Source organism: Lepisma saccharinum, chromosome 9 (genome assembly GCF_977018435.1).
Source record: "Lepisma saccharinum chromosome 9, izLepSacc3.1, whole genome shotgun sequence".
Lineage (NCBI taxonomy): Eukaryota > Metazoa > Arthropoda > Insecta > Zygentoma > Lepismatidae > Lepisma > Lepisma saccharinum.
Window position 1 is genome coordinate 84,611,482 of NC_139237.1, and position 12,835 is coordinate 84,624,316.

Consider the following 12,835-nt stretch of genomic DNA (forward strand, 5'->3'; position numbering starts at 1 on the left):
TGGATGCACACAGTGGTTCGGATCCCAGTTTAAACTGTAAGCAGTCCCGATTAATCTCTCTGTGCATAAAGTGGACTAAAACGAAACTAAAACAAATGAACCACTCTTGGTCTGTACCTTCATCAATGTAACCTAATCATCTTTGAACCTCATCGTCACTAGTAGACAAGAGTGGTAATATAAATAAAATCGGGAATTCGAACACTGGAATTTACATTACGTAGTGTGTTATGCAAGATCACAAGTCTAAGAATTAACCGTTTCATTATTCACTCGGTAGTGTAAAAATGGTAAAAGAGAACAATGTTCTTCATTATGAAGATGTAAGCTTGGCTTATGATTCTTTATCAAGAAATAGAGGGAGGGCAGTGAGAAACTAAGATGAAATCTTGGCCTATATTTATAAAAAGTAATGGTGAAGCATTATACAGTGCCATGAAGGTACGCGGAAGATGTGGAAGTAGAATTCCTAGTTACCAATTGCTTAGAAGTTGACTGAAGCCCAGAACCGCATTATGCACGAATATTGACGATAAAAACCCAGGTGAGTCTGCCGTGCCGAAGTCAGGCGCCTCACCATCTGGCCGGACTCTCTTGGCTTGTATTTATACGACCTAACATTTTCTAAAAACAAGACTACAAGAGGGGGGCATTAGCATGTACTAGTCATAAAGGGACGATTGACGCAAAATCGGCTGGTAGATGGAAGCCCACAAAAGTACTCCCGGGAACTTTGAAAGGTGCTACCTACCAGGAACACATTTCAAGAGTCCACAGCAAGTGAGGAAGAGAAGAAGCGCTTACCTTCCCACTTTCTATTTCCGTTTCGATAGCGTGTAGTCTCCAGCGCCAGTTACAGCGAACTACCTTGAAAATGGAAAGCTTCCGGAGCCATCTGTAGCGTCCGTTCATATAATCAATGTTTTCAACAATTACATAGTAAGAGCAGTTAGTAATCATGCAAGCTCTACATTATCTTCCTCACACGGTAAACACCGCAGTAATTTATCGGCATACACGAGTGAACAGTTATCGCGCCGATAAACGTAAATTGCTTTCGGAAGTAAAATTCTTAGCGGTGGATTAACCTTTCGCCACGTGGACTCCTATGACAATAAGATATTCCCATGGAATTGGGGGGTGGTCCGTGTAGCTTGGATATTATAGACCAAAAAAATGAGTCGAGGAGGAGGATAAAGCTTAACGAGCACTGAGATGCAGCAACAGAATAAGGTGTTCTCCTGCATCATCAAAAGACCAGGGTTATAAACGTTTCTGGCGTCTCAGTGGACGACAACCTTATAACCTGCAGACGGCACGGAAATTCCATGCTAGTTCAGACACCTGTCAAATGGATTTTGAGTTTAAGTACATTTTATGCACAGATAGGTTAATAGGGACTGGATCTGTAGTTTAAAATGGGATCAGAAGCAATATGTGTCCCCACATCGAATCCGGGACCCCTTGAATACCAGGAAGCGACTTAAAATAGAAGAGTGAAGAAGTAAATCTTTAATCCACAACAGAATCTTAATTTTCCATTATTGTAATATTTGTCTCGCAAGATATCGGGACAAATAACGCATCCTTTTAACGAATTTATTGCATTATTTTTTAGATATAACAGGAAAGGAAAAAATTAAGCCTATGTCGCAGGACATCCCAAGAATTGCAACAATGCATTATACGTGTGAATTGATCAATGCAACTTGAGTCAGAGCATTACATATCAACAAGATGCAGATGATTATTCAGAAGCTGGGTTGGGTGATGTAAACAGTTAAAAATAAATGAGTGAGTATATAATTTATGTCAATATGTCATAATTTATTCTTGTTTTTAGAAAAATCTTTAAGAATAAAGCGATCGAGCTGAAGAAATGGTGTTTGTGTTTTTAGGTAACGTTGTGCTGTTTCTAAAGTCTCTAGGTTAATCACAGAGGCGATGAAGATAATTAGGGAAATGGCGACGTACATGAAGGATGGTTCCCTGAGCAACCGTGATATAGCAGCTCCGAGAAAAGGTATGATTGGTTCATTTTACTTCACTTTTCTGCAACTTTTGGCTAATCGCGAAGACGAGGATGAAATTGGTGATGAGACACGCACAAAGATCACCCATGCGGGAATTCTAACCAGGGACCCATGGTGTTGTAGTCCGCAGGGTCTGCCGGGAATAACCAGCACGAGATAGCGGCCGTATCGTGTGGAGTGGAACTCCCTGTAGATGAAGAGATGAACACAACGAAACGTTCATTCATGCATTATCCTCGGTGCTTTCCTTGGAACCCTGCAGTAGTAGCGCTCTAACCTAAAAGCCCTCCTTGCACTTAGTCTCAAGGGGGGGGGGGGGATAAAGCAGTGCGCGCCGCTGCAAACGGCTGGTGGTTGCGTCCGCATTTGAACCCTCTGTGCACTAACTTTCCGTCTCCGGCGTTCACTGGTCGAACCTGACACGCACCTTCTGAATTTAGGGCTTTATGTTAGTCGGTTACAACCCTTTTATCGGACTTCTCAAAGGCTTCTTAGGGTTAGTAGGACCAAACCCTTGCGTGGTCTGTGGTGCAGGATTTATTTTGAAATTTTACCCAATTAAGATCATTAAGATCTTTTGCTTGGAGATTTATTTGAACTTTCGATGAACAGACAATTCACCCGATACAAGTTGTAGGCCTAAACCTATTAGTTATACCGACGTTTATAACCCTGGTCTTTTGATGATGCAGGAGAACACCTTATTCAGAGTTGGGTAGTGAAATATCCGCCGATGAAGTACAAGTACTCCAGCCGAACCGAAGAACGAGGCAAGATATTTCCTCAACGTCCCCTGAATCATCAGCCTTTCAGCAACCAGGAGAATGTCCCAAGGGCTTACAAAGATATTGCCCATTTATACAAAAAATTAGTTTACATTTTACCAAGGTTGTTTATACATTCATAGTTTCAGCATCTCTGCAAGAATTAAGTTAAACAATCCTTTACCTATAGAGATATTAACAATAACACATTTTTATAGAAAGAAATCAAATATTTTTAAAGAAAAGATTTCAACACTAATTCGTACAACACAGATCATTACAACACAGATTGAACAGTTTGTGCTTGAAAAAGCTGCTGTTGACTGGGGCGACACAAACCCTTTCGAGTCACTACTTGCATAGAGGGTTTGTTTTCGTTCGCCTGCCAGAGTGATGCATTTGTGTTTACTACTAATTTCTCTAATTTCGGTTATATCTTCCCTAAAGACCGTGACAAAATTAATAACGATGGCACATAAGAGTTTGGAATATAGTACAGTCCCGCCAGGGAAGATAAACCTACCTGGAAAGGTCTATTCCAAATACGAGAGGGGATGCAGGTAGAAGCACAAGTTAAACTACGCTGTGATATTTCGTTTATATAGATTTGCTTGTTTCATTTTCATTTTGAACCCTTCCATAATTTGAAACATATCTCTAGTTACTTCATTGATGTTTCCACAGCAAACGGAATCCTTACTTTCCCAAAATGTCATTGCTGTCACAGACCTCCAGGTACCAGACCGGAAATGTGAGGCTTTTTCTATGGGTCAACGTTTAACCAAAAAATTCGTAGAGGGGAGATACTATCATGGCGGCGAGCATACCATCAGACTTTTGCTTGTAACAACTATTTTGAAGATTGCGAGACATTGCACCAGCCAAGATTGTAATTTTTAAGTTCACTAAGAAGTATATTACACTCCACAAGTGAGTACAAATAATTTCTTTACAAAAATTAAAACTTAACAAGCTCTAATGTGCATCTCCGCCATATTTCTAGCTCCAGGACTATGCACGGATTCAAACAAAAGCTCGTCGTTTTCAGTTTGTGATTAGAGGTATGTTGTTGAGTTGATGTTTTAAGTCCACAGTAAGGCTAATTGGGACTGGACCTACAGTTTAAAGTGGGATCCGAACCACTAAGTGCCTCTAGCGGGTATCAAACCTAGCACCCCTTGGTTAGAAGGCAACGACGAATTAGAGGTATGCGACTTCTGCCGTCACCCCTATTTTCACACTGAACAAGTCCAGTGTTGGCGCATGCGCACTTCTGTCCATGGTTGCGGCTAAGGCAGCCAGACTGTACTTGGGCATGTTTTATAACATACCGAAAATGTAAGAGAGAGGAAGTGCACCTGGTTTGAAATGGGGGGGATTGAAAACGAAGCGGAATGAGGTAAGTAGAGTATAAAAGAAGATAGCTCTAAAATATTTACATCAAATACTCGGTAAACAGAACGTTGACTGAGGCAAATATGTATTTACAGAACACGAGGTACTGTGACTTATATATATCAGGCGATGTAATCTTAAAGGTTTAGACTTGTGTCAGGCTTCTAGCTGCGAATACGTCCGTTATGATATATTGTAAAAGAAGTGAAAATGCACTAAACGTGTTGTTATTATCAAACCCGATTAAGCAGAGCCACTTAGCAGCGATAAATAAACCACAAAGCATGCTTAGTATTGGCACACGTGCAGGAAAAAAATCATTTCCGTCACATTTCGAGTCACATAAGCAGCTCGTTGGCACATCCAGGTAAGAACAAGGACCCACAAGTATCTGTTTCTCGGGTGAATGTTTAAAGATGAAGTAATCTGAAGAGATTATAAAAGCTAGCAACTGCTGCAGATGAATTAATACATATGCTCGAGTTTACAATATTTATACGAATCTAGGACAATTGGGATCCAGCCAAAATCGCGGACAATTGCGATGGTCTTTGACGGTGAAGGTCATTTTACAAATTAATGGTAGGGCAATTGCAACGATCAGGACCTAACCTAACCAAAGGCGCCACAGAACTAATAGTGCTGTAGAAAGGTTGGAACAGCAAAATAAATAGGTATCTTGGACGACCGCATCCAAAACTTCATGATGTTCTGGCCTGCCTCAAGAGCCAAGCAGACGACATCAACATCAAGTACATGCGGATGGAACTTAATCTAGAAGGTCGGAAAAGAAAGAAGCGTGACATTAAAATCGACGAGAGAGTTGGGAAGTGTATTCGCACATATGAGGAAACGGGAGACCTCAAAAGGTGACTGTTGGCTCTAGCCCATGTTCAAAAACTTGATTGAACAAAATTCGCAGCCGAAAATATCAACATTTCACAGAATTATCTTGCAAGAGGTATTGTACGGGGTGTTAAGCCAACCTTCAATTTGATACAAGATTTAAAATGTCATCACAATTGTCCAACCGCCCTTTCACTTCTAACTGTGTTCCATCGCAATTGTCCGGCTACCTATTTATACAGACTTTTTTCGGTTTGTCTTCAGGAATTCACCTTGAATAATACAAGTAACAGTGTTTTATAAAATGAGAGTTACTCTTTTCGAGCAACTGTAGCTGCTTACATTTCTGAGAGAAGTAACTAACTGTAACTGACTTACTTCCTCAGGTAGCTAAGGTAACAGTTACTTTTCTGTAATATTTTCTTAAAAATTTATTTTCGTCTTTTTAACAGCAGATTTGCAAAACTTTCAATTGTGTTTAACTTTAATTTTTCTTATAACAAATTGAAAATAAATTACATTGTTCCCTAGCGTGTTCCAGGCCCGTAGCTAGAACTGACCTCCAGGGGGGGCTTTGTAAATCAAGTTTATTTTTCAAAAGTTTAATAGTATTACATGAAGGTAAATTATGTGTGTCGGGGGTTAGTAAGTTAATTTAAAATATAACATTTAGAAATATCATACAAATACTACAGTTTTTTTTTCGGAATCTTCTAAAACATCTCTTGTAGTGCTAATGACTGCTACTGACACCATCCCTTAACACACACTCCATACTATGATGATACAAGATATTTACAAGGGTCGTTCAAGGTTGACCGGGATTTTCGTACGTAAAAAATCTATGAATAGCCGGATCATGATGAAACGTGCGGGTGACGTAATGTATTCCTTCGCGAGTAACTAGCGGCCGGCATGACGTATTTCGCGCATGCGCAGCAGTTGCAGCAAACATGGCGGCAAGCAGTGTGTCTGTGTCTGTGGAGCAGCGGTGTGTAATCAAATTTCTCGTGAAGGAGAAAGTGAAACCAGCTGAGATTTTCAGACGATTGCAAGCACAGTATGGTGAACAAACGATGTCGCGGACAAGAGTGTACGAATGGTGTGAGCAGTTTCGCGAAGGACGGGAGCTGGTGACAAATGAAGCGCATGGACACATTCGCCCGACTGCAGTCACACCAGTGAATATCGCACGTGTTGAGCAAATGATTCTTGAGAACCGGCGAGTAACAGTGCTGGATATTGCTGCCGAGGTGAATATCAGTGTCGGGAGTGTTGAGACAATCATTGACGACCACTTACGCTTCCGCAAAATCTGTGCAAGGTGGGTTCCCCGCCAGCTGACATTCGATCAGAAGTGGACACGCAGGACGGTCTGTGAACAGCTTCTGAATCGGTTTCGAGCAGAAGGTGATGAATTGTTGCAATTGATGGAACATGGTTGCACAATTCAACCCCAGAGACCAAAAGACGCAGCATGGAGTGGCGGCATAAAGGTTCCCCGCCCCCCCCCCCCAAGAAAAGCAAAACGCAGCCGTCCGTTGGAAAGATCATGGCAAGTGTCTTCTGGAACATGAAGGGCGTTATCCATGTGGATTTTCTGGACAAAGGGAGCACGATTAATGCCCAGTATTACTCCACATTGTTGAGTGGTGCTGTACGAAAGTCCATTCGCAAGAAAAGACCTGGGATGTTGTCTGGAAATGTCATTCTTCTCCATGACAATGCCCGCCCTCACACGGCCAATGTGACAACAACAACTCTGGCCGACATGCGCTGGGAAGTTTTGCCCCATCCCCCCTACAGTCCGGATTTAGCCCCCAGTGATTATCATTTGATTGCACCCCTTAAAGACCATCTGGGAGGGAAGAAATTCACGACAGACGAAGCACTGCGGAGCGATGTCCTCCAGTGGCTACGACAACAACCAAGTTCTTTCTACGCCTAAGGAATTCGGGAGCTGCCAGAACGATGGCAACGGTGCCTCGGCGCGCACGGAGAATACTTTGAAAAACTGACATAGTTTGGTGTTTCTTCTGCTACCTATTTCCTCTGCAGAAATAAAAGTCACGGTCAACCTTGAACGACCCTTGTACATCATACATGTTAAAATGTACAATATTCACTTCAATCATAGTGCCTACCCTGCATTCCACCTCCGGCCAAAGCAATAAAACTAGGGATCTGTTGACATTTAACGCAGATGCTGAAGGAATGTGGCTAATGACATCACAGTCACAGATTTCTGTCAAACGAGAGGCTGCAACAGGGGCAGGGAAGGTACAGATAAAGAAGGCTGCCTATGAAAGAACTCTCTACTCTAAAGTCTAAAGAATCTTCTAAACACTTGCCGCTGCTTAGACTTCTGCTCATAAACAAGATAAACGAACGAAGTTGTGAACAAATTAATATATTCTGTCTACATTTTCAATCTTCACTTCAAACAAATTAGAATACAAAATAGTTTTACCTAATGTCAAGGGGGCTGGCGGAGTGCCGGGGGGGCTGGTGACCCAGTCAGGGGGAGCTAAGCACCCCCTGGCCTCTGCCTGGCTACGGACCTGGCGTGTTCCAAAATATTTCTGTATTACTTTTATTCATAAATGTAATGAAAATAGGAAAGCAAAATGCACTTGGTGGGCCTATCGGGCGCCGTCTTTGAATATGTGTCATTCGAGACACTCATGCTAGTGACAGTGTACAACTGATTGGTAATGATGGTAATTATTATATTTAATAAACAACTGTGCATCCATAAACAAAAAAGCTATAATTAAAAAAATATATATAGTTTTGTGAGTCTCAGTGAATGATAAAACATATGCGAGACACTCGTGCCATAATCCATTACTATATTTTGTTAATTATGGTAATTTTTGTAACTATTATAAGTAACAAGTAACTGCTCATACATAATCAACAAAGAAAGCTTTGATTCAATAATAAAGTGGTTTCTTGAATTTTGGTGATTAAAAAAAAAAAAAAAGTGGGTCTGCCCTTAGGTAAGTAAGTTTCTCGTACGGCATTCCCGTATATTTTGTTTCTTATGTGGAATCGAACCTTCAATATTGCTCGCAAAGGTATTCCCAAATCACTACAAAGCTTAGAAATAAGTTGATCAACATGACGCTATATAAGTAGAACAGCTCTGTTAGGTTCGTCGACCTTATCCATATCCAAAACATTAAGTAATGGAGGAACGAAAGTAGACTAATCGTGCAAAGAACCTTGGATACCACAAATGCTTTTGCAAGGTTAAGACATTCCAAAATTAACACTGAATAGATAAATAGCAACTCCAGTGCAATAAAAACCTGATGCGATCATAACGGCATCACAATTAATGCTGGCACGTCATGCTCTTCGGTGACTGAAACTGGACACACGATTAGCTTCGTCCACCTCAGTGAGACAGAAATTTCGATTATTAACAGTGTTTAGAGCTAAAAGGTGAAGGAGCAGTATTTCATACCTTCCATGTGGTCGCCCCATTAACCGGTAAGTTAGGAAACCTATTGTAATACTTAATTATTTGTATAAGAGAAGGAAGGCACTGACGTAAAGAACAGATTAGTCGAAACACATATGTTGAATCTATTTCCCAGATATTCGGGCAGAATAAATAAGATTATTAAATCAAAATATTTCTGAAATCTGAATATTTGTGCACGGTTCATGCTATGTACTGTAGATAGTCACGTTATTGGTTTGAGTTGGTGTTTTAAGTCCACTTTATGCACAGTAAGGCTAATCGGGACTGGACCTACGGTTTAAAGTGGGATCCGAACCACTGTGACATGTGCCTCCATCGGGTATCGAACCCGGAACCCCTTGATTACAAGACGACGACGCTACCACTGCGCCTTCGGGGAGGCCCGATAGTCACGTTATGTTCACCATGAAATATGCACTAGCGTTCAGAGAATTATCGCATTTTATTTATATAAATGCTAAGAATAATCTGAATACACTAAAAATATTACGCTTTTTGTACATTTTCAAGAAACTACGTTTGATCACTTTTAGTACAAATATTTTTTTACACATTGTGTAAAGTGAACCGAAAGTGTTCAACAATTGTATTATCTATTGCAGTGTACATACACTAAATGCATCATATCGATTGATGGACCAGAATGCATCGATTGATGCACTAAAGTGAGTTCTATGGCTTCTTCAAAGAATCAGATTCACATTTGATGCATTTCGGTGCATTTTTGTATGTCGTGAAAGAAACACCGAGGTGCATAATTTGATTCAAGTGAGGATTTATTTCAGTGGAGATGCACTTCAATGCATCAGTTGATATTCCTTGATGCACCTTCCTGCATCTTTTTGGACGATTAACTTAAACGTTTGGTATGAGCTACAGAATTTATGTAGCTCAGACGAAACGTTTAAGTGCATCATCGAAAAAGATGCATTCTGGTGCATCAAAATGCATCAAGTGATACATTGAAGTGCACCTCAACTATAATAAGTCATCACTTGAATCAAATGATGCACTTTGGTGTTTCTTTCACGACATACAAAAATGCACCGAAATGCATCAAATGTGAATCTGATTCTTTGAAGAAGCCATAAAACACACTTTAGTGCATCAATCGATCCATTCTGGTGCATCAATCGATATGATGCATTTAGTTCTCTGAGTGTATGTACACAACCGCATACTGATAAGTAAGTTTACTGAATCTGGCCCGCCTTGATATTGCCCTACATGACTTAGTAGCAATAAGCGAGAGTGACAGAGGAAATAAACTATTTCACGTGGAATTAATTGCAACACAGACAGAATGTGCCAAAATATGTAATTGTGTCTATGTATTTTTCTGACTTCAGCCTATCGTTGTGAGAAGGATTTTTGAGTACACTTTCTCCACAAAATAAACAAATTGCCTGTTATCGCATATTGAACGTAATTTAACACCTGTGTGTGTATCGTTCTCTCATTTTTTGAAGCAACAATCCTCTTCTTGTCAACTTATTTTCAACATACTGAATGATCCTTGACCAGGATGAACATTGGTAGAAACACTTATTGTAGTAGAAGCATTGGAAATCCTTTGAACACACTTATCAGTCAGTACCACAACTTGCTTCCCATTATTCAATAAATCATTGTAGAACAGTGAAGGTACTTAAGCTGGACCTAGCTTCACCCTTTTGGCCCTATCTCTAGAAGGGCCCGACCTTGAACCAATAGTGTTAAGCTGGCAACTAACTGGAACGAAGGTCACGGAGCCATAGTTTTACTTATGTTCATCAACATTGCGTTTGAAGGAAGAAAAATTGCTTCAAAGTTCAAAAGAGGGTTATAGTAAAAGGTTCACATGACGTCAGCGGCTATGTTGTGGATTGGTGGCTTCCAGACTCGCTCCAAAGCTGCAAACGCATAACAGGCAGAGATGTTATGGAAATGACTTCACTAACAAGTCATATGTTATGATTAGAGCCCGGGACTTTATGTCCTAGAAAACTGTAAAATATGTATGCAATTATGTCATATAAATTGGAAAATATGTCGTGACAAATTACAAATATGTCAGAAAAATGCAGAAATATTCCCAGTAAAGGCAAAAATATGCACAACAGTACTCTCGAATTTCTCCCATACCCGATAGAGTAGAGTAGGGGCTGTAATGTACCGACTGTTCTTCTTACTTTTGACTGCTTTTTGTGAAAAGCGAAAAAAGGCAAACAAATGAGAACGAAACTTCTTTAATTCCCGTGCAACAATGAGAGAGAACATTTGTAAGCCTTGTTGTTGTGTGTGTGATTTCTTATATATACATTTACAAGACATACAAACACGTAGGTTCAAATTAACAACGTAACTTTAATACATGGAAGCCATTCACGTACATCTTACACACTGTTACTATAACAACCAATCAATAACATGCTATAAAATATAAATTCTTCTTCTTCCTCTTATCATGCGTCTATCATCTCCTCCTGGAGTCTCTTTTTTGTTTTAAGTGCTGGTCTCACCATATCTATCAGGAGGTCTCCTAAGTCTGTTCGACCTTCTGAGTGGTGCATTCCCATCGTCTGTGTTTGGTTGGTTTTCGATCTCTCTTCTTCCCTCTGCATCCTTAGGTCTCTTGCTAGCTCTTTTAGCTATAGTCAAGAACTGGTCCAGACCGAAAGGATCGTCTTCATCTTTCTCAGACTGAATAGGTCCGCTGAGTGCTGCTCCACGGTGCGTGCCACTGAATTCCTTGTCTCGGACAAAACGGTTTGCTTTCATTATTTTCTCCAAATCACCTCCATACACATCCTTGTTCAGATCTCTTGATGGTCTGTAAATATGTTGGCCCAGAGTTCGTGCATGCCACCAAGGTTTATCATACACGTTGTACGCTTCGTCATCTCCGTACCCACTGTCCATCCTCTTTGATTGATTGAACAGCTTCTGGTCAAACTGAGTGTCGTCACTGGCCATGCTCTTAGCTTGTATTCCAATGGCAATCTGTTCACTAATGTCCCTCTCCCTGTCTCTCCGGAGCTTCGATCTTTTATGTCCCTCATATCGCAGTTGGTCACGTTCCCTTGATTCCTTATCTTTCTGGGTAAGTTTCTTCTCCAGCTGCGCTCTCAAACCTTCACTTTCCGGTATTTTTGTATTAATATCTGCGTTGTAATTTCGTCCGGACCCCGTATTTGTGAACATTGTGTTACATTGTGCTAACAAGTTCCTCCAACCTGGATGAATACTGTCGAGCCATGAACGTCCAATCAACGGATAACGCAGTTCTTCTTCACACAATATAACTGGTAATTTATACAATACATCATTCAATGATAAATCAATGAAAGCTTGACCTTTCAACTTCAAAGTATTATTATTCACACCTCGTAACTTAAGTGTAGTGAATTGTGTTCGCCGATGAGGAAACATTTTTTCGAAAGACTTGCTATTGAACAGCGTAACTGTAGATCCAGTATCTAGTTCACATTGTACAATTCCTTTATCAATACACAGATTAACTACGCACGGTTCTGCTGACACAAGAACATTAGTGCCATCTATAGCTTGTGATCTTGGCTTGAAACTAACACTCCTTTCTTTTGAACGAGTGAGTGTTGCATCTTCCACTTGTGTATTTTCTGTGTTCGATGAAATAGTGCAAGTACTATCTTCTGGCGGATGAGAATCACTGACATCAACGTGCAATAAAGACAAACCATGAAATTCGTTATGTATGTTTTGTTCAACAATAGCGTCTAAAGGTTTAATATTATACGTAGATATTTGATCACTTGTAATTGTCTTACTCGCAACTCCACCAATATTTTTCCTAAACTTGCATTTTACATGCCAATGACCTTTCTTTTTGCAAAATGAACATATAGAATATTTTGCTGGACAATGTCCGATACCATGCCTTCTGGAGCATCTATCACATTCTTCAGTGCTTTTATAACTTCTATCCTGAGGAGTAAGAAAATTCTTTTTGCTTGCTTGCGATGACTGAAAACATGGTTTAAATTTCTGTGTCCCAGCAAATGCAACTAGATTAGGACTACGTTCCTTTTCACGATGTGTGAACATCTGTGTTTCCCGTTCAATTAATTCCATTTGAAGCACAATATCCTGACATTTTGCTGGAGTCAATGTAGGTTCAGATAGTAATTTCTTTCTAATGGCGTCAGACCGAACGCCTACAATTATTTGCTCTACAATGGCTTCCTGTAAGTACTGGCCAAAACTACATTTTAGTGCTTGTTGCTTAACACGTACCATAAATCGTGTTGCATCCTCGCCGCTTTCCTGCATGCATTGCCTGAACT

The 12,835-nt window shown here is 40.3% G+C and overlaps 1 protein-coding gene and 2 pseudogenes across 2 annotated transcripts in view; 1 reads left to right on the forward strand and 2 right to left on the reverse strand.

Moving 5' to 3' along the window:
* The window catches only part of LOC145992796 (glucose dehydrogenase [FAD, quinone]-like), an 82,628-nt gene that overhangs the window by 31,624 nt on the left and 38,169 nt on the right, over positions 1-12,835 (reverse strand). The gene's annotated exons all lie outside the window — the stretch shown is intronic.
* The window catches only part of LOC145992212 (glucose dehydrogenase [FAD, quinone] pseudogene), a 50,383-nt pseudogene that overhangs the window by 4,981 nt on the left and 32,567 nt on the right, over positions 1-12,835 (forward strand). The window lies entirely within an intron of this gene.
* On the reverse strand, positions 11,016-11,714 carry LOC145992845 (puff-specific protein Bx42 pseudogene; annotated as a pseudogene).